The 19,753-nt window shown below is 50.8% G+C and overlaps 1 pseudogene; it reads right to left on the reverse strand.

The window, feature by feature from the left end:
- Window positions 1-687: 687 nt before the first annotated feature.
- Window positions 688-2,740, reverse strand: LOC146186957 (uncharacterized; annotated as a pseudogene).
- Window positions 2,741-19,753: the final 17,013 nt, after the last annotated feature.

Consider the following 19,753-nt stretch of genomic DNA (forward strand, 5'->3'; position numbering starts at 1 on the left):
AGGCGTCGTGTGCTGTGCGATGTCAGCGCACGTTAAAGATCCCCAGGTGGTCGAAATTACTCCGTAGCCCTCCACTACGGCTCCTCTTTCTCCCTTTCCACTTTCACTCCCATCTTCCTCCCTTCTCTTACGGCGCGGTTGCGGTGTCCACAGAAATCAAGTGAAACAGTTACCGCGCCTTTCCCTTCCTATAAATAAATCAAAAAAAAAAAAATCTCGTCTGTCCGCGCCCCGCCGAGGTGGTGCAGTGGTAAGACGCCCGACTACTGTGCCGGAGTACCCGGGTTCGAACCCGACCTCGGCGGCTGCGTTTCGATGGAGGCGAAACGAAGAGGCGTCAGTGTGCTGTGCGATGTCAGCGCACGTTAAAGATCCCCAGGTGGTCGAAATTACTCCGTAGCCCTCCACTACGGCTCCTCTTTCTCTCTTTCCACTTTCACTCCCATCTTCCTCCCTTCCCTTACGGCGCGGTTGTGGTGTCCACATAAAATAAGTGAGACAGTTACCGCGCCTTTCCCTTCCTATAAATAAATCAGTTTTTTCTTCTGTCCGCACGAGGCAGCGGAGGTGGCTCAGCTACAGAGCCAGTAACAGGCAAGTGTATTTTCCTTTCTTTCGTCCTACAGCCACAACAACAACAAGAGAGTAATAGCAGTAGTAGTACAAGACTTTATTGAGGCGCAACACTTAGGCGCCTAATACATCAATGGACTGCTGGACGAGCAGGCGCTGTTCTCCTTCACCCTCAGCACCAAGCCAGTCCACCCACGTCCAGGTAGTATGGGAGGAGGTGGGAAAGAATCCCGATTGCAATGCAACCAGACATGAAAATAGGCAGTGTGAAAGGTTGGCATGAGGGGATGGGCAGTTGGGGCATGATGGATCGCGACGGAATTTGTATAGATATAGCCTTGCGGGGACTATGAGTATGTTCAACTGTATTTGCCGAAGGATATGAGCCTCCCGAACGGAAAGATTAGGATGAGGGTTTGGGTAGAGATTGCGGTCTAACCAAACAGTATTGTAGTATTCGCTGATGGTGGCGCGAAGAGACACTCTCGACCCGCCCTCCAAGGATCTTGGCCAGGGGATGAGCGGTGCCCTGTTACGAGTTTCATGGGCGAGCTGGTTCGCCAGATCATTGCCGCCAATCCCCGAGTGTCCAGGGATCCATCGGAGGAAGACGGGGCAGGGCTGCAGCGCTACAAGTGTAACCTCGAGCTCCGTGGACAGATGATGTGTTAGACTTTTAGATTTAATGGCACGGATAGCAGCCTGGGAGTCTGTGTATATAATATACTGAGGCACAGGTGGGAGAGAATGGAAACTTTGAATTGCATGAATAATGGAGAGAACTTCAAGCGAAATAATATCCGGAGGGTGGAGAAAGGGGCCGCTAGTGTGTGTGACAGGGGTAGGTAGACGAGGATGAAAGAGGACCTGGCTTCCGGACCCACGAGGAGCCATATAAAAGGCATCCGTGTAAGCGACTCCATGGGTATTGAAGGGCGGACTATGATTAGAGACAACAGCATGTCGGCGGCCAGCAAGCAGAACCGGCGACATATTGGCTGGAAGAGAAAGTATATGGAGGTTTGTGGCCTCGGGGGGGGGGGAGGGGGGAGGAGAAGGAGTTCGCAGAGGGCCTGACTCGATGTGGGATATGTTAGCCTTGTTTAGAAGCCAACGTGCATGAACTGTGCCGGATAGGCGAGCTATCTGTTGGTCACGGTGAAGGGAAAGGAGACTGCGAAGAGGATGAAAAAGCCCGGTGGCATAAAGCTTATCGCTGGAAGTGGTTACGGGAAGACAAAGAGCAGCTTTATAAAGGCCGTGAAGAGCTGTTGCAAGTGTGTCTAGCTGGCCCTGGGTGATTGAAAGATATGGTATAAAGTAAAATAATTTGTTAAGAGCCAGCGTCTGAGCCAGTCGACAGGCATGAGCTTCCCTCAGGCCAGAGGACCGTCTCACAACTCGGCGAAGTAAATGGGTGACGGACTGACAGGTAGCAACAGCCGCATGGAGAGCCCCGAAATTTTTGGCGGCATACAGAGGCATGCCAAGAACGCGGCATTGAGAAACTTTGGGGATTGGGGAGCTGCCCAAGGTAAGGGATATCAGTTAGTTGTGAGGTCGTTGATAAACAGAGTGAGTCAGAAGTAGGAGTTCTGACTTCCCGGGTACGGGAGACAGGCCTGCATGGTCAAGAAAGTGAGAAATGATATCCAATCCCTGCTCAATGGTGTCTTTAACGTGACCAGGAGACCCACGCGAGCACCACAGAGTGATGTCAGCGTAAAAAAAAATGCTGAAGATCGAGAATATACAATAACTGAATCGCGAGAGGAGCCATGGCGATATTAAAAAGGATGGGTGAAAGAACGGCACCCTGCGGGGTACCCCGGGTGAGACATTGGGGTGTAGAAGTGAAGTTCAATGCTCAGAAACGGGCCTCGCGATTGGAAAGAAAAGCTCTAATGTAGTTAGTTATACATGCGGGAGCCGCAGCCGGCGCTGGAAAGGCAGGTAAGAATGTGGTCATGGGAGACGCAATCGAATGCCTTGCGGACATCGACTGCGACCAGGGCGTGAGGCTGAGAGCTACCACATGCTAAGTATGCTGGAGTATAAGGAAAAGGTCCTGTGCAGATACGCGGGAATGAAAACCAATGAGGGTATGAGGGAGCGAGTTTGGAACCTCCAAATGCCTATTAAGCCTAGTGAGCACCATTAGTTCCATCGCGTTCAGGTGTGATACGCTGGGGTGTGCATTTATGTCAGGGACAGCGTTCGGCGTTTGCGTCACCTAGCTTCCTCCAATACTCGGTGAACACAGAGAAACTGCATGTGTCAAACTATGTGAAAGTGGGATCATCCTAACCGGTGTGTACATATCTCCACAGGCCACCATTGAGACAGCCCTAGACGTTGTGGCAAACGGGCTGCGTATCCGTAATGAACGAGTTAGTACACATCACGGGCGATTTTAATAAAGACCCCAAGGGATGATGACCCGACATTTCTTCATTTTTTGTTGTAGTTGTAGGAAGAAAAAAAAAAGAAAATGCACGGGCCTGCTACTGGCTCTACAGCTGAGCCACCTGATTTTCTGATTTATTTATAGGAAGGGAAAGGCGCGGTAACTGTCTCACTTGATTTCTGTGGACACCGCAACCGCGCCGTAAGGGAAGGGAGGAAGATGGGAGTGAAAGTGGAAAGAGAGAAAGAGGAGCCGTAGTGGAGGGCTACGGAGTAATTTCGACCACCTGGGGATCTTTAACGTGCGCTGACATCGCACAGCACACGACGCCTCTTCGTTTCGCCTCCATCGAAACGCAGCCGCCAAGGTCGGGTTCGAACCCGGGTACTCCGGCACAGTAGTCGGGCGTCTTACCACTCTGCCTCATGCGGACAGAAGAGAGAAAGAAAAAGAAGAGGGAAAGAAAGACGCGCACCCACCTCCGCTGCCTCGTGCGTCTGACTGATTGGTTTATAGGAAGGGAAAGGCACGGTAACTGTCTCACTTGTTTTCTGTGTACACTACAACCGCGCCGTAAGGAAAGGGATGAAGGTGGGAGTGAAAGTGGAAAGAGGAGCCGTAACGGAGAGCTACAGAGTAATTTCGACCACCTGGGGATCTTTAATGTGCGCTGACATCGCACAGTCCGCGGACGCCTTTTCGTGTTTCTTCCATCGAAACGCATCCGCCGTGGTCGGGTTCGAACCCGGGTGCTCCGGCACAGTAGTCGGGTGTCTTACCACCGCACCACCCCGGCGGGGCCCTCGTGCGTCTTCGTGCGGACAGAAGAGAAAATAATAAGAAAGGAAAAAGAAGAGTGGGAGAAAGACGTCCGCCGCAACAGCCATCGTCCACCATCGAAGCAGTAGCGGGTGCAATGACGGCCTACAACAGATAAAAAGCTGTGGCTGGCTAGCCACCGCAGGTGGTCGAAATTACTCCGTAGCCCTCCACTACGGCTCCCCTTTCTCTCTTTCCACTTTCACTCCCATCTTCGTCCCTTCCCATTCGACGAAGTTCAGGTGTCCACAGAGAAAGTGTGACAGATACTGCGCCTTTCCCTTCCTGTGACCCAATTAATATTATTATTATTATTAGCCACCGCCGCAAGCGGCGTTGACCTACCATCCCAGCCTCGTACGGCCAGGAACAGCCACCCTTCCAAGACTGTACTAGCGTTGACAAAAGCTGTCGGCGGCAGCGGCGCACATAATTGGTCGACAGAGAAGTGACATCACCAGCCGCCAAATTCGAAGCGACTAACCAGACGTCTCAAATTGCCTAGCGTTCCTGGCATCTGCAATCCCACACTTGAAAGAGCGCCAAGGAACGCCAGGCGACAGGAGCGATGGTGTGGGTTCGAACCCGACCGCAGCGGCTGCGTATTGGAACGCAGCCGCTTCAGTCAAAACGAGGCAAAACGCTGCGAGGCAAAACGAAGAGGCGTCCGCGTGCTGTGCGATGTCAGTGCTCGATAAAGATCCCCAGGTGGTCGAAATTACTCCGCAACCCTCCACTACGGCTCCTCTTTCTCTCTATCCACTTTCAGTGCCACCTTCCCCCTTCAATTACTCGCGAGCCCCGCCGGGGTGGTGCAGTGGTAAGACGCCCGACTACTGTGCCGGAGTACCCGGGTTCGAACCCGACCTCGGCGGCTGCGTTTCGATGGAGGCGAAACGAAGAGGTGTCGTGTGCTGTGCGATGTCAGCGCACGTTAAAGATCCCCAGGTGGTCGAAATTACTCCGTAGCCCTCCACTACGGCTCCTCTTTCTCTCTTTCCACTTTCACTCCCATCTTCCTCCCTTCCCCTACGGCGCGGTTGCGGTGTCCACAGAAAACCAAGTGAGACAGTTACCGCGCCTTTCCCTTCCTATAGATAAATCAATTACTCGCGACCTGCCGGTGTGGTGCAGTGGTAAGACGCCCGACTACTGTGCCGGAGTACCCGGGTTCGAAGCCGAACTCGGCGGCTGCGTTTCGATGGAGGCGAAACGAAGAGGCGTCCGTGTGCTGTTGCGATGTCAGCGCACGTTAAAGATCCCCAGGTGGTCAAAATTACTCCGTAGCCCTCCACTACCGGTCCTCTTTCTCTCTTTCCACTTTCACTTCCACCTTTTTTCTTCCCTTACGGCACTGTTAAGGGATCCACAGAAAACAAGCGAGACAGTTACCGCGCCTTTCCCTTCCTATAAATCAATCAGTTTTTTCCCTTACGGCGCAGTTCAGGTGTTCACAGAAACACGTGTGACAGATACCGCTCCTTTCTCTTCCCGTGGAGGTGGTGGTAACAACTTTATTGCTACAAAATGAAAGGACATATTTCGGGCTGGGGTGAGTCTAGGGTGGCCTCCAGTCGGGGACGACCTCTTGAGCTCACGTAACAAGGACCAGTTGAGTACGTTTTCTTGGGCTGGCCAACAGCTTGTCCCATTCCTCCGCTGAGGGAGCTGGCAAGAGTGTCTTTGGAGGGGGATTGCTGGCGCATTCCCATAGTATATGGTCTTGAGTGACCTGCGTCCCGTCACCACAGTGCCGGCATGCAGGGTTGAATTCTCCTTTCGTAGTTACCGATAATCGTTAGGGGCTAAGAATGAGCTTTGTTTGCAAGCGTCTGAGCGTCGTGGCTTGCGCCCGGTCGAGATCGGGGTGAGGGGCGGGGTACGTGCATCTTAGCTCGCGATAAAAGTTTATCTCCGCGTATGTGCGCGGCGCCTCGACAGGCGCGTCCGTTCCCGATAGATCTTCCGTCTCCTCGGTTGGTTAAGCCTCGGGCTAGACGGTTTACCCCATCGTTTCCGGAGTTACACGCATGAGCCGGAACCCATACGAGATTGATGTTGTGATTGAGAGATCGGTTGCGCAGAATTCGCGCCGCGAGTGCACTTACAGAATTTTTGACGTGAATCGTTATTAATATTCTGATCGCTACGTAGTCACTGCTTTTTGCTACGTATATACATTCACAGCAGAGCCAAGCCTGCTTTATTTTTTTAGTTTTTCTCTTTCTAAATTTTTGCTTGCTATATATATATCGCTTATGTGGGTGTGACGATGACATCGCTGGTAAGCTCGGGCGTCGCTTCTTTAAACCTGACGTGCCCTAGTGCGCGTTGAGCGGAACGCGCTGTTTTCGTTCGATGCAACACCGGGAAACCACCGTTAACGGTATGACACAATAGCGTTTTACACAGCGACAATGGGCCATTTTTTAAACCTCCACGAGCTACACTAGTGTAGCAAAAAACCATTAGACGTGTAGATTTTCTACACTTTTGGTATGGCTGGTGCAAGATTTGAAAAATTGCCTTTTTAACTTCTTATGCTTGAGCTTTTTATGAACCGATAACATCTGGAAGCATTGGCTTTCCTTCTGACCATTTTGACACATTTGTACCCTTTTTGTAGCGAGAGCTACACTAAACTGGTTACATCGGAACAAATAACTAGTTACGAAGAGTGGGCGGCATCCGTTCTCGACCTTAAAGAAAACCACACAAAAACCCTTGCCACCCCGGAGGACCACCCAGCCATTGATAACCATCTCCTACACCTTTGGCAAGCTAGTCGTAGTCTCATAAAACGGTGGAAGAAAGAAAGGCACAATCGACCACTCAGAATTGGAATAGCGACGGTAACTACTCAAGCAGACCAATACGCATGACCTCGCTCGCACCAATTGGCTGAAAAGGTTCGAATCCCTCAAAAGGCGCCTAGACATCAAGACTATGTGGAATCTTCTGCGATGCCTAATTGATCCACCGAAATCAGAGTGAAAAATGTAGAAATTTGTATCGAGCCTTACTCAATTTTCAAGGTACGGATGGCGAACTCGGGTATGAACTCACGCGTCGCTATATCTGCACTTCAAGAGACGCAGAACCCTCAAATCCAGAATACCGGGGAGGAACCGAACGAATACCTAGATAAAGACATCAGTTTTAAATAAATCATAGCAGCACTAGCAGATATGCGCCGAGGTACAGCCCCGGGACAAGATAAAATTACGGTCAGACTTCTAATCAACCTCGGCACGCAGGCACTTAGACCACTTGCGGATTACGTTAACGAATGCCTGCGCACCAGCACCATTTCACAGGCATAGAAAACAGACAATCTACGCTTTATCCCCATACCCGGCAAGGAAATCAGCATTGCAAACCTACGCCCCATATCCCTCGTGTCGTGCGCAGGCAAACGCATACAAAAGGCAGTCCACGCGCATCTCTCCAACTATCTAGAGAACAACGAGCTACTGCCATACACGATGTTTGGATTCAGAGCACATCTCTTCACCCATGATGTGCTTCTGCAACTAAAACGGGCATTCATTGATCCAGCACGCAGAAACAGTGACCGAGCACTTCTATCCCTCAACCTCAAAGGAGCGTTTGAGAACGTCAAACACTCCACAATCACTTAGGACCTGCAGACCACGAACTGTGGCCAGCGAGTCTACTCATAAATATATCATGTCCTTAAAGAAACAACGGTCAACATCAGCATCGCACAAAACAAAAAGCGCACGAGAGGCACTCCGCAATGGGCAGTATTATCCCAGCTTTCGTTCAACATTGGATTCTTCTAGATCAGATACAGGACATAGGACACGCCCTGTACGCTGTCGATATAACCATCTGGATAACCACAGGTAGTATAGGAATGATTGAAAAAACTACAAAGAGTGGCAACAACAGTTCAGAATTAAGCACGAACATGTGTACTAGCCTGCTCTCCCGAAAAATGTGAACTCCAAGTCTTTCGCCAACGCACCCATCAAGGAAGTTCAGACCGTCAAGATACTGGTCAGTACATCAATAACAAGGGCAACAACCACCTCACCATCCAGAAACTGCGCCTCGTGAGCGAGCAAGTCGCCATGATGATCGCCGGAATAACGACTCGGAAATCAGGGATGCGCGAAGAAGACACTCTACGACTGGTGCAGGCTTTCATCGTGAGCCGCATTGTCTACGCAGCACCCTACCTCAGCCTCAAGACATTTGACATTAGGAACCTCGACGTCATAATCAGAACAGCCTACAAGAAGGCCCTGGGCCTCTCTCCTACGACATCGATGGACCGGCTTTTACGACTGGACGTCCACAACACGGTAGACGAGCTGATAGAGGTGCACCTCACGGCTCAGGTGGTACGACTCTTAACGACTCTCACTGGCCGACAAGTCTTGAACGACTTGAACATCAATTTCCCCCGACAGCTAGACCATAAAATCGACATTCCAGTCTCATGGAGAGGACAATTTAAGGAAACTCCATTGCCGAGGAACATGCACCCCGATTTTCACCAGCCAAGACGACAAGCACGAGTGGAAGCTATAAAAAGTCACTACGGCGGGCGCGAGGGCGTGTTCTATGTCGATGCTGTGGGTCTTGAACGGGGAATGGCGGCGGCTGCGGTAGTGCACCAAAATCAAACAGTGGATGGACTACTACTGCACAGCCAAGACACACCGGTTGCGGAAGAAGGGGTGATTGCCCTCGCAGCAACACACACTACCTCAGAAGGCGTTCTTACAGATTTACAGACAGCATATCGCAGTTACCTCAGGGGCAGGATTGCACCGCTAGCAGCTAAAGTTTTGCAAGATAGCGACACTCGGGGCTACCAACCCACGCATAAACACTTAGTATGGGTACCAGGCCACCAGGGCATCCCATGGAATGAGAGGCCCGAGCATTTCTCCCCCGGGCACTCAATACGGATCTCGTAGAACCTCCTACCGCACTGCTAACCTACACTGAAATACTTCAGCACGTAAGATTATCTGGCCGGGTTTAGCCGCCACCTGCAAAGACACTAGGCAAATGGGGAGGAGGTACACCTCCGCAAGCTAGTGATCAACACTTTTAACAACCCAAACGACTACACGTAATAGTTTAAGAGGGATTTGACTCACAATGCAAATTTTGCGAGGAGAAGGTGGACCTGTACCATATAATGTGGACATGCCAGCAAAATTAGACTATACCAGCCATCGCAGGAGAGGTGGGAGGCAGCTCTGACCAGCTCGGACGCAAAGGGTCAAAAAGAACTCGTCGAAAGAGCGCGGACAGCAGCCTACGTCAATGTGGTTCCGGACTGACGACTCCAACCGCCGCTACAATCTCCTAAACATTTTCATTAAAATATTTTTACCACCACCTACGCTGGCCACAGCTTTGCCGTTCGCGTAGCTCCAACAGGTGGAGTACTGCGCGCATCGCCAGCTGTGCGCATACGCGAGCAGCCAAGTGACGTCAGCTTAGCGCTTACCACTCACCATGCGCAAGAAAGCTGCGCCTAACGTCAGATATTACTCTTTCAGTTAGCAAACTCCGGCACCGCGGGCGTCACCCTTCCTTGTCCGGCCGAGTGGAGGCGCGCTTGTCGCTGCTTATCGCTGCTTGAGTGGAATCACTGGAAACTTTTCAGAGTACCGCAATGGTGCCCGCGGGCGCCATCTCATTTCCAGACCGCCGGACCCAGCCGCCGTCTTAACGGTGAGTGACCGCATTTGTAGATTTCTAACATGTTTTGAAGCTAGCACAACTGAAAGATTTGGGTATGTTTATTCAGAGCAGTACCAGCAGTGATTAGTGGTCACGAACTTTATTACTTTAGTCCGCAATCGATGGGAAAAGATGAATAAGGTGGATGAACAGGCGAACACTTGAGGTCGCCTGTTCTTGTAAATCGCCGGCCAAATGGATCAACTCGTGTTCTACGCGTAGTGCAGTGGTCTTACAAGATTATATGGTGACCAAGTGCAAAATAGCATGTGTGCGAAGATCGCAGGAAGGTGTGCGTATATTGCTAAGTCGTTGAGAACCCCGTACGCTGATGTCGCTGTGCCAGGCGCGGTAAAGACACGTAGGGTGAGGTGCAGAGTTTATTACCCTCTGACACGATGAATCGCTTTGTATAAGCAACACAGAGTTGAAGAAGCGGGTTCGCCGAGACAGCGCAAACAAACTAACATACAATTTAGTATCGCCATCGCTGCGCCAAGAACGCCAAGCAGGCTTTGTTGAAGCATATTGTTTTGCGTGAACTCAATTCTTTGGCGACGCTATTGTTAAGTGAAGGAAAACTAATGAACTGGCGCGCCCAATTTCAACCTGAAAAATTAAAACATGGCCTTCTATATCATCGCTATCATCACACGCACGGTTGCGAATATTGTACTTTTTATTGTGTAATGGTATCTCTGTATGTTGTTTCATCGCCATACGCTTCGTGCTGCCAATTTGCTAGAATGTCGCTCATTAACTGTAATCCAAAAAATTAAAGCCACATCGCACATTGATGGCATCTCTGGTTGGCACACATGTACCAAAAGTTTCCAGCTGCGAACACAAAACAACTACGGTTGGTTGGTTTAGTTTATGGGGTTTAACATCCGAAGCGGCTCATGCAATGAGACACCTTAGTAGATAGCTCGTGAAATTTCCAACACCTTAGTGTCTTTAACTTACAAATAGAAATAAATAACTAAAATAAATATGTGCATAGAGTTTAATGTACATTTACATTCACAATAAAAATAAAAAGAGGACCTGCGGGTGGTCATCGATCCGCACATGAACACGCGCCCGAACGCATGCATGCGCGAGCAGAGTGTGTCTGATTTTGCAGAACTGAATATAGATATAGTGCCTAGAATATATTGGCTAGTGTGCCGACCGAGGCCTCCCGGGTGGCACCATGAGCGATGAATGCCGGCGGCCGCCGCCAGGAGCGCTGCAAACTGAGTGGGTACCAGCCGCGCTGTTTGCTGCCTACCGCGCTCTCACATCTTCGGCAAGAGGGCTGCTTGCACTGCATTTCAGCTCTCATTAAGTCGCAACAGACCTCAGCTATAACTGAAGCCGCTGACTACAAGTTTCAGGGTGGGTGTTTTGTCTTGGACTGGAAGCGGCGCACGTATTTAACGCTTCTTGCTTGCGAAGGCTTCTGCGAAGTTTGAGCATCTTAGTCCCGGACATCCCGTGCTCACAAAGGAAAACCCAGAATTTCTAATCTGACAACAATTAAAGCATAGGCATTTACTGATATAAAATATATTTGTAATCTCTGGAACAAAGTGAAATGCTTCATTTTTATTGACATAAGGTTGTTTCTGCGCACTGTACACTTGCTGACAAGTAACCACGTACGCGCAGTTTTATTTATATATTGTATATGCGAACAACACGGAAACAAAGTCACGCAACACTCCTCTTATGTATATGTAATAACAAACGCAGGCACATGTGGCAGAATTGCATGAATAGCGCAGAACACAAACGAGGAACCTTTACTTACAGCGGCTAAGGGACATCGCGGCCTGTGATTGCACACAAGGTTTTGCCGAAGTCACCATCTTTTGAATGAAGGAGCTGACGAAGTTTTCTTTTTCTTTTTTTTTCTCAGATACACAATATGCACGAGACGCGGCCGGTTCATCGCGAGGAAGCTCGTTGGTAATGCCGCGCTAACAGTGAAACATGCGCCTAATATATAACTACATCCATATGACATATGTGTAGCGCAAAAGGACAATCGAGGGACACAGAAAAGGTACACAACACAGGTGCTGTCTTTAGCGCCTGAATGTGTACACTCTTTGTGCTACACACTGCCATGGAGCACCGTTACCGACTCGCCCAAGTTTCCATCCTTGTGAATATAACTGCATGCTCTAAAAATGTTTCTCGCCAACAAAAGCAGTTGCCGTTCACCTTCCGTCATTTCTGTCGATGCTTCGTTCCCATTGTACAGAATGCGTACTTACGCATCAGATAGCGCAGTACGTACGCTCCTTGTTCTAGCGGTAGCCCCGTTTGCCAAAAAAGCAAGTCTTCTCTGTGCACCACCGCTTTTTCTTTAACCGCGCTTCACCACTGGCGACACAGTAAAAAAAGAAGGGATACAGGCGAGCACAGAGCGCGCGCACAAAACGCGAAAAAAAAAAAAAAACAGATGCAATCGTCGCCGAGCAGGTAGAAGTGCGGAACGACTCTCATGTGCAAATACCTACACCGTAAATAAACTGCTGCACCTTCGTGAAAGCAAAAGACGCGCAGAAGCAGGTTTAACACGCACGCACAACACCAACAGATTGCCGTATTCTGAAGCGAGAAAACTGCGTCGTCTGCTCAAGTGGTACCCTCCCGACAAGCAGCGCCCTCTGCCCCTAACGATTGGCTTTCATTGCAAACAGCGCCATCCTCGCCCATAGGGAAGCACGGGCGCTCGTCACACTAGCCAGTATATTCTAGGCACTGTAATATAGATGTATGTGATGCCGGATGGCTGGATATTTAACTTAATGTGAGGGTAGCTCCTCCAAAATTCGGCATGTAAAATAGACGCTGCATATTGCGGCGCACTTGTGGCACACGGCGTTGGAAGGTAAAGACATGTTGCCATTGGGCGAACCATGTTCACGTTGAATATTTTATGCGCTTCTTTCGCGGCTAAACGAACACAATTACAGTCCAATGAACCAGCGTATTTCGCACAAGCAGGTCTTTCTTGATGGCAGGAAGTTTTCCTGGTCGGTTCTGTGAAGCCACATCTACCACTGATGCAATCACTCCTTTCGTTCAGGCGCTGAGAAAACGCATTTCCATCTGGTGTCGCACCTGAGGCACAGCAGAATTTCTCACGTGTACACTGCGAGAAACAATGAGAAAAAAGAGGAACTCCCGCGCAAGTCACGTATTCCGCGCAAGCGATCGGAAGGGATACGGCGACGCGAAGTCACGTGACGCGCATCAGCCAGTAGGCGAGCCGGCGGCGCGAGGATTGAATTGGAAAACATTTACAGTCCAGCCCACTTATAACAGCCGCAGATATAACGAACGCTCGCTTAGTACGAACGAGGGCGGTGCTACCGTCAAAATATATATTGGGGCAATGGCACAGTGTCTCACATAGAATGAACAGTTGTGGCCTCAACGCTCGGTTAGAGCGAACGCGAAGCTGTCGGGCCCCCGTAGTTGACCGAGCCGGTGGTGTTTGGCGCGGTTAAGCTCCACTGCGAACCCGCGGCAGGCCAATTTTGCGCACTTTGTGTTCCCCTGACACGAAGCGAACACAGAGCGCACAAAGCGTCCCCCGGCGCTCCTGTGCGGGTAAAATAAAGTAAAAAAAAACAGCGCGCGTTGAAAAATAAAAATAAAAAAGCGCACGCGCGCGGTGACGAAAGAGAAAGTGGCACCGCCCGCATCGCTGTGACGCATCCATGTGATCTTCGTTGGCCAATCCGGAAAGTCAGGCGCCTCCTCTACCGGCTCAAACCATAGCCTCCTCTATGCTCAAACCTGTTCTGCATTTGTTGCTCCGTTGCCACCCCGCGCTGAGGGAATTGCGCCGTAGATTCTTTCTGTGCGATGGCACTGCGTTGACATCGTTGCTGCATCCGCGCGTTTCCCAGATCGGGGAGTTGAAGGCTGCCTCAACGCGCGAGCCCAAGGGCTTGACTTGCGCCTGGTGCGATGAAGGACTGTACGCCGACCTCTTCAGGTGCTAAAAGGAAAGCTGTCGACATTGCAACGAAGATGGCCATTGTTAATGAACTTGCTCAAGGTTCAAAAAACTGCGAACTCGTCAAGAGGTACGGACTGTCGAAATCGACAATTTCAACTATTGCTAAGGGCAAGGAAAAAATTCTTGGTGCTACCGTGAATGCCGACCCGGCGACTAGAAAGTGCCTTCGGAAGGCGACCTACGCGGACGTTGAGGACGCACTGCTGAAGTGGTTCGCTGACGCCCGGTCTCGCAACGTTCCCATCACTGGACCGCTGATGCTCTCCAAGCCTAAAGACATCGCCTTCCTTTTAGACTTTCCCGATTTCAGCCCAGGCAATGGATGGCTCCACCGGTTTAAGGCTCGCTTGTTTTCAAGGCGGTCGTCGGCGAGGGCACGTCTGTGAACAACGAGGACGTCGATGCGTGGCTTTCCGACAACCTCCCAACAATCACGAGCTATGCTCCACGGGTCGTTTACAATGCCGACGAGACTGCGTTGTTTTATCAGATGTTACCATTTAAAACGCATGCCTTGAAAGGCGTGCGCAGGAGGGAAGAACAGCAAGTTGCGCATAATTGTTCTTCTGTGTGTCAATATAGACTGCAGTGACAGGCGGCTGCCGTTTGTAATTGGCAATTCACGTAAGCCGCGATGCTTGGGAAGCTACGTGCCCGTACGCTACAGGAACAATACAAAAGCCTGGATGAGTCGTGACTTATTTGCCGAGTGGATTGTCGAGTTCGACCGCGACATGGCACGAAAAACCAGGAAGGTCCTCCTCGTGCTGGATAACTGTGCGGCGCACCATGTGCAGCTTTCCTGGAGTGCGGTGACAGTGCTCTTCTTGCTTCCCAATGCAACCTGCAAAATTCAGCCGCTGGATATGGGCATCATTCATGCGTTCAAGGTGTGCTACCGGTGGCGCGTAATCTAACGCTTGTTGATCGCGATTGATGCTGTCATGCCAGTTCGCATCAGCTTGCTTGCCGCCGTGGAGATGTTGAAAGCGGCGTGGATGAAACTCACCGCAGAGTGCATAGCAAATTGCTTCCGCAAGGCGGGTTTCATGAGCCCAGGCACCGAGGACGCCATCGATCACCCACCGAAAGGCCGGTCGCACGAGGACTTGTGGCAACGCGTCGTTGACACGCAGCTGGCCGGACCTGACGTTGCCTGGGACGATTTCGTTTCTGCTGATGACGACGCCGACATTGCGGAGCCATGCTCGGACGAAGCAATTGTGCGTCAAGTGTGAGCCCTTCCTGACTGCCCAGAGACCGACGAGGACGATGACGAGGATGCTGCTCTACCGCCGGTTGCTGTGAACGCTTCAACCGCGACCGGTTACATCGCGTCGCTTAAGGAACTCGTGTGCAGCAGAGGCCTTGGCGATGAACATATTACCGCGCTGGAAAAATCAGAAACGGCAGTGATGCGATCAGCTTCGAAGAAGCAGACATGCATCACGGACGTTTTTCAAAAATAAAGTTAACTTTCGTCTCGCTTGTTCTTTTTGCCCGTGTTATAGGTGGTCCACCTACTATGAACTTTGGATACAACAAACAAATGCCGCGTGACGACCAAGTTCGTTATAAGAGGGGTTGACTGTATTCACCGGCAGAAAGTGGTTCAAGGTGAGTTCTTGGTCGCGCTAGATTGCCGTAAGCCCGTGGCTAACCGCGACCTCGTTGGCCCGCTCCACTTCCCGGAGTTGGATCTCCGGGCCGGAGCTGAGCAGCACAGCCTCCCACTGCTCGGAAGTAAGGAGTTGATTTAGATCCAAGGCAGGTGGATCCTCCGGACAGTTCCACAGGATGTGGTCTAGTGTGGCTCTGTCGCAGCACTTGTTACACTGGGGGGAATATTGCCCGGGGTACATGAACGAAAGTACCGCCGGGTTGGGGTGGGAATGGGTTTGCAAGCGACGAAATGTGGTCTCCTGGGTCTTCGTGAGCGATTTATGCGGTGGAGGGAAGATGCGTCTTTCGAGGCGAAAGTGGTGTGTTATGTCGTGAAACGAGGTCAGGCCATCTTTTGAGAAACTCTGGTCAGAGGAGCCCGCTGCCCGGCCGACGAAACCTTGGGCGTAATCGTGGGCTGCCTCATTCCCCGGGTTGCCCGAGTTGGCCGGTACCCATAACGACTCGATCTCCCTCGGTGGGGTGAGGTGGGTGCATGTGAGGATTAGGAGAGAGGTGGGGGAGACGCGGCCCCTTGCAAAGTTGCGTATGGCTGCTTTGGAATCGCTGAAAATAATTTCAGCTGAGGTGTTGGCTATAGCTAATGCAATGGCCGCTTGCTCCACCGTCTCGGAGGAGGTGGTATTTATCGTGGCGGTTGTTAGGGGCGAACCGGTCCTGGTAACTGCGCCTATCGGGTACGCTTTGTGCGGTGTTAGATATTCCGCCGCGTCGTCGTAAGCGGCCGCGGGGTAGTCCTTATATTTGGCGTGTAAGGCGCGGGCTCTCGCATTGCGCCTTCTCTCGTGGTGCGTAGGGTGCATGTTCTTAGGCAGGGGTTTAACAGTGAGCATTCTGCGTACTTCGGGGAAGAGTTATTTCGAGTCCTCGGTTAGGGGTTGGGCGTTGATCTTTATACGGTGCAAGATGGCCCTACCTGCCTTGTATCGCGTGAGACGTCCGTATTGGGAAGTGAGGTGTGTTTCGCACAGTTAGGGTAGTGTGTTGTGTATGTGCTGAAGACTGAGCGCTGTCTTGTAAGCTTGACGGAGGAGGCCCTCTATCTTCTTCTTTTCCGCTTTATAGAGGTGCAGGTACAGTAGAGTGTACACGAACCTACTGAGGACGAATGCCTGGGTCAGTCGGCAGAGGTCGTTCTCCCTCGTGCCACGTCTCTTGTTGGCTATTCGTCGTATGAGCCGGGTGGTTTGATTGATATGGTGGTTAGTTTGCATATGGTTTCGGTATTCCTGCGGTTGCTCTGATTGAGCATCCCAAGAATTCTAATTGTTGATACTTCTTTGATAGGCTGTCCTCCGACAGGAAAACGAATGCGATACACTGAAATATTTCCAGTAATTCTATGTTTGACTGGTGTCTGACACTGCCCACGCAACAGTCCATATAGACGCTATCGGGGGCCCGCCAGAGATTTCTTTGTTGCCTTTCAGCTGTGTTGCATGTTGATCGCTGCCCCTGGGACTTCTCTCAAGATTTATCTAACGTGTAAAGTGACACAGTTCGTGCCGATCGTGCGGCGTATGTTTCCGCCCCAACACTACACAGTGACGTTTGCGGTACTCCCCTGATGGGGCTTGGACAGACAGGTCACCGCCGCTTGCGGCGGGGGCTAGCCTGCCACAGAATTTTTAATCTGTTGTAGGCCGTCATTGCACCCGCCACCGTTGCGGTGGTGGACGACGGCTGTTGTTGCGGCGCGCGCCTTTCTCTCCCTCTTCCCTTTTCTTTCTTCTCTATTTTCTCTTCTGTCTGCATGAGGCAGCCCTTCCTATAAATAAATCAGTTTTTTAAATAAATAAATCAGGCAGCGGAGGCTTGGTTTGGTAAAACTTTATTTCCCACAGTAGGGGTGCTGAAGGACACTTGTCTAGGCGCCAGGTGTAGAGGGCAACTCCCACGTCGGCAAAGAGCCCGAAGCTCTCCGCCGTCGCGCGGGCCTCCTGGACAGCCCGATGATCATGTAGTGAAGCACTTATTAACACTTTGTCCCAATGTTCCTTGTTCTTGGCGTAGGCGTCGCTCGAGGAGTAGTAGTAGTAGTGAAAACTTTTATTGTCCGGAAGAGGCGACACCGGAGCTCCGGCACCGCTCGCAGGCGTCCAGGGAGCCCGATGTCATCCCAAGAGGCTGGGGCTAGTAGACAAAGCGGTTCGCCGCTTCGGTTGCCAGTCGGACAATGTTGGCCTGTGTCGCCAGGTCTTCGCTATGAAGTGCGGTCTCCCATGCTTCTGCGTCCTTGAATAAATTGTAGCCCGGGGAGTGGCTGCACTCCCAGAGGATATGTTTTAACGTTCCTATATCACTACAGAATCTGCAGAACTGGTCCTCCGGATTTCCAGTTTGCGTGAGGTATCTCCATCTGGGAGACATGTGGTTTTTGGCTTGCAGGCGGCGCCAGGTGACTGCCTCTGTGGATGTGAGGGACCTATCTGGGGGTGGATATTTCCGTAGTCCTAACTTGTAGTGCTCAATGAGTTCGTTGTATGTCGCGAGCATCTCGACTTTAAAGTTAGGTTGAGGCCGGCGTCCCCCCCCCCGGATAATGAGCGCTCGGGCAAGGGCGTTGGCCCCTTCGTTTCCTGGTATGTTGGTGTGAGCGGGGGCCCAGGTTAGGGTGATCCCTCTGTCTATGTTGTTTTTTGATAATATGTCCAACGTGTAGTGTGATATTTTGCCTTTGCAGAAATTCCTTATTGCTGATTTGCTTCGCGTTCGTACTAACTCACGCTAGGGCGATCGCCGCTTCCTCCGCTGCCGTGGCGTCTACTCCGCTTGTATATATCTTGCCTTGCTCTATTCCGGACCCGTCGACTACCACCGAGACAGAGTTCCCGTCAGCGTCAAAAGCGGCGTCTGTGTAGGAAACCGTCTCGGGTGGCATTCTGCTTAGTTTTGTTACCAAGTGTTTGGCTCTGTGCTGGCGTCTTTCCTGATCGTGTTGTGGGTGCATGTTCTTGGATATCGGTGAGATCGTGAGGGCTTTCCTAATTTTGGACTCAATGTGGAACGTCTGGTGTTTAGTGCCTCTGTTCCCTTGTAGTCCTACCCAGCTTAGAATTTGTTGCCCTGTCTCAGTTAGACTTAGGCGTTCGAGTTGCGCCGTTCTCGTTGCTTCCGCTAACTCTTCCCATGTGTTATGCACCCCCATTCCCTCTAGTGCCAGGGTTGAGGTCGAGATTGGGAGTCCCAGTGCTCGTTTCGTGCATTTCCTTATTATGGCGTCTAACTTGGTTTTGTCTGCTTTTTTCATGTTAAGGAATGGGGTTGAGTAGCAGATCCGACTCAAGATAAAGGCCTGGACCAGCCTCAACTTGTTCTTCTCCTTTAGCCCTCTACCTCTGGCCGAGATTCTTCTGATGATGCCTACTACTTGGTTTGCATGCGCGTATAGCTTAGCTATAGTCGTGGAATTGTTTCCTGTTTTGCTTATGAGCATGCCCAGAATTCGGATCTCATCTACTTGCACAATTTCTTTCCCGTTCAATTCTATCGAGATTCTGGGAGGAGATGCATTGGCTGTCCTCGGCCGAGACCTGATGATTACTAGTTCCGACTTCGTCGGGGAGCAGCTCAGACTCTTATTCTTGGCATGGAGGTCTATGATGTCGGCTGCCCGCTGGAGCCTTTCCTCGATAGACGCATCACGGCCCTCATTTAGCCAAACGTTGATGTCGTCTGCGTAGACGCTCGTTTTTAGCCCTTCGATGCTTCCTAATTTGCGCGGGAGGTCTTTCATAACTAGATTAAATAGGAAGGGGGATAAGATGGCCCCTTGTGGGGTGCCCCTGTTTCCTAATTTAATCTCTTCCGAGCTGAGGCTCTGCATATGTAGAGTTGCTGTTCTGTCTTTGAGAAATGATTTGACGTAATCTAAGGTCCTCTTCCCTACGCTAATATCTGACAGGCCGTCAAGGATTGCCGAGTGGCTGGCATTATCAAACACTTTGGTTAAGTCTATGCCCAATATTGCTCTTGTATCTTTGGTCTTTTGTTTGTCTATTATATCGTGTTTGAGCCTTAGCATGGTATCTTGAGCGCTAAGGTGTGGTCTGAAACCTACCATCTCGTGCGGCCAGATGCTGTTTTCTTCCGCGAATCGAGTTAGTCGCGTCTGAATTACCTTCTCCATTAATTTGCCTAGACACGAGGTCAGTGAAATTGGCCTGAGATTTTCTATACCCGGGATTTTGCCCTTATGGATTAAAATTATGTTGGCATGTTTCCAGTGTTTAGGGACATCCCCGGATTCCCAAACTTTGTTAAAATATGCTGTAAGGTGAACTATAGAGTTGTTGTCTAAGTTCCTAAGCATGCCGTAGGTTATCTTGTCTGGTCCAGGTGCTGTGATTCTTTTGAGGTCAAAGAGCGCAGCTCTGACCTCTGCTACTAGAATGGGTTCGTCCAGTAGCGGATTCTCCGCCCCCTGATATTCTTTATCCACTTCCGGGAATGCGGGGCCTATATATATGTCTTTAAGTCGGTCGATGAGCTGTTCATCGGTTCCGTCAAATTTGTAT

This window comes from Amblyomma maculatum, chromosome 6 (assembly GCF_055883805.1).
Source record: "Amblyomma maculatum isolate TAMU_Amacu chromosome 6, ASM5588380v1, whole genome shotgun sequence".
Classification (NCBI taxonomy): domain Eukaryota; kingdom Metazoa; phylum Arthropoda; class Arachnida; order Ixodida; family Ixodidae; genus Amblyomma; species Amblyomma maculatum.